The sequence below is a fragment of the Pteropus alecto genome, unplaced genomic scaffold, assembly GCF_000325575.1.
Source record: "Pteropus alecto unplaced genomic scaffold, ASM32557v1 scaffold95, whole genome shotgun sequence".
Taxonomy (NCBI): Eukaryota; Metazoa; Chordata; class Mammalia; order Chiroptera; family Pteropodidae; genus Pteropus; species Pteropus alecto.
The window spans coordinates 19,876,706-19,879,565 of NW_006441071.1; the positions used below are offsets into that span (position 1 = coordinate 19,876,706).

Here is a 2,860-nt window from a genome sequence, read left to right on the forward strand (position 1 = left end):
GAGAGTTTGAAAATTCCAACTAGAGTTACCAGATGAAATACCCAGTTAATTTTGAATTTCAGATTAACAATGAATAATATTTTAGCATCAGTTTGCCCCAAATAGTGCATGGCACATACTTATCTAAAAATGTTTGTTGTTTATCTAAAATTAAAATTTAGCTGGGCGTCCTGTATTTTTATTTGCTAAATCTAGGAATCTTAAATCAAATCTGCTTTTAGGTATCTAAGCCGAGAAATGAGATACCTCTTTTCTGCTTACAACTCGTTGCCTAGAACTGGAATGTGGTCCTAATCCAAGTTCAAAGGAAGCTGGGAAATTTGTAAAACCACATGGATTATTTGGTGAGTATTTTTGTATTTGTTTCATGGTTTTAGGGAGAAATTATAGGAGTTTTAAAATGAAAGGAATCTCTCTGATAACATTTAGCCAAGTTTCTTACTTGTTTTACTGATGAGGAAACTAAACCCAGAGAGGTACAGGGATGTGTCCATTTTATACTGCTATTTAGTGCCTAGGTGAGAATCCCAGGTGAACTGAGTCACTGTCTAGGATTCCCTCCATTATACAGAATGATCTCTCCAGATCTTTGAGATGAATACATAGCTCATTTTCATAATAAATGTTAAAATCATACACATGTGTGGGAAATCTTCTCATGTGTAATTCTCTCTTGCAATGGAAAAGCCAAACATGATGCTTATAGAAACTTGCCCTGATGTCCAGTCCAAAAAAATGTCTTGTCTGTATAATTAGAAGAAAAATATTGATGGTGTGAAGTCACAGAATATAGAAAGATGGAAAGAAATCTTTCAGTTCTCATTAAAACATTCAACTTTTGCCTTTTTTTTCTTTAATCCCCTTTTCTAGTAAATCAGAGTCCCAGCTACAGTGCATTAAGTGATGGCTTCTAATCAGTGATGAGAGATGGTCTGAGGTCTGCTTCAATGACTGAGAAGCTGGCACTAAAGGCATTTAGGCATCTTCTAGCCATTTCACCCAGTTGATTGTAATGATTGTTGATTGTAATGATTTTTGAGCCATTCTATATTATGGGAAATGTCAAAATCTGTATTGTCCCAGAACTCACACATTTGAAAAAAAAAAGTATATGAGATGTGGAAGTGGGGAAGAAACCACTAGTTGTGGACAGTAGCTAATCTAATAGCTGAATTTTTTTTTCTTTGATAGATTGAAGTGGCTCTTTATCACTGCCAGCCACTCCCCACTGCTCTTGCCTGCCTTCCTTTTCATCTCCCACATCATCACTTCATGTCGATGATTCTGGCTGCAGGGTTTTATTTGTGAAGTGCTTTGTCATTTGTGCTAGCAGTAAGGTCATCTTTGGCAACACTTCCAAAGTAGAACATCCCCTTATTGGTTTTATGCAAATTGTTTTTCACTCATATTGTAAAAGGTAGATGCTATCAAAACCTTTGGCTGGTAGCCACAGTAGAAAATGCATCTTATATCTACCTCCTTGCATTTATATATCTGAAACAAAGTTTCTCGTAATAACAACTTTGCCTTGGATAATATGCTGACATTATCTTTTCTATGTTTCTATTCTTTTCTATTTTGTTTTGTTTTAGTCTCTTCCATTAAAAATGCTTCAAATGTATTACATTAATTTCATAACTCAATAAAGACCTTGACTCATTTTCCAAAATATTGAGGTAGACATGCTTACCTGACTTCTCTCTGAACACTCCATAATAATTGTGTTTGGCTAATATTACTTGTATTGGAGTTGAAGTTCTATGAGTTCTTGTATTTGCATATTTAAAAATATTATAATAAATTTACTTGTGAATTTGGTAAGCATCAATGTTTCTAGAATTGTGCTTTATTGTTTTCATTTTTCATTTCTTCATTCTCACATCTTCTCATATGCATTTAATTGCCTAAAATATACTTTTCATCTTAAAATGGCTTCACATTTCTACCATTTCAAATGGGAGAAAAGCATCATCAAATTTGCCCTTCATTAACTTGTAAAGAGCCGGATTTCAAAGGAATGAGAATCTGTGAGTCCATTCCTAGGATACAGTTGGGAAAGGTATTTCTGGGATTCACATGGGCCTGGAAATACCAGAAAGTTTGATAAACTAGCTTGCCCAAGGCAACTGTTTTTCATGCAATGAGTTCCCTGGGAACAAAGAGCTTGAGGGGTGAAGTTTTGCACTGCTCTGGTGAAAGATGAGGTGGGTGGGAAAAAAAGCATGTGTCTAGGCCATCATCGTCTCACAACTTGTGCCCAAATCCTGTGAGAGAAAGGATGCAGGCAGGAATAGAAGAAACTGGTCTCAAGAAGGAAAGATCTAGGAAGTGTAGGAAATACAGTTTTCATTATAGAAAACAACAATGCATTGCAAGATGAGGCAAGTGGTAACTTCCTTTCTGTGTGAACTATTTTGTGACTCCAAGCACTCCAGTTTGGGGGGGTGGGGGTGGGGCGTGATGCTACTTTGGCTCCTCAGGGGTTAGCTTCTGGAGCACTGAAAGAGTCCCATATTCTCACAGACAGGGCTGATGGCTGACCTGAGGTGGCTTTAGAGGCAGTTGATAAGGAGGAGAGCAGCCTGAGTAGAAAAACCCAAATGCATAATGAGTGAGGATGCAAAGAGAAATTTGAGAAAGAGTAATTGTAAGGGCTGGAGGTTCATTCTTATGGGGATAAGTGCATCTACCAATGAGGCCTGTAAGTTTTAGTCTGTGTGAATCCATTAGTACCTACAATCTGGAAGAAGCTGGGCAAACTAGCTGGTGAGAGGAGACCAGCCAGTTTGCCCAGCTTCTTCCAGCTTGTAGGTACCAATGAGACACATCCATGACCACTCAGTATAGCAGGGTTTAGAGA

General features: G+C 37.5%; 1 long non-coding RNA gene across 1 annotated transcript in view; it reads left to right on the plus strand.

The window, feature by feature from the left end:
- The window catches only part of LOC112485002, a 3,427-nt gene extending 3,139 nt beyond the window's left edge, over positions 1–288 (plus strand). The window contains exon 3 of the long non-coding RNA XR_003048330.1: positions 222–288. This is a non-coding gene — a long non-coding RNA (uncharacterized LOC112485002). The remainder of the gene's footprint in view (positions 1–221) is intronic.
- Positions 289–2,860: the final 2,572 nt, after the last annotated feature.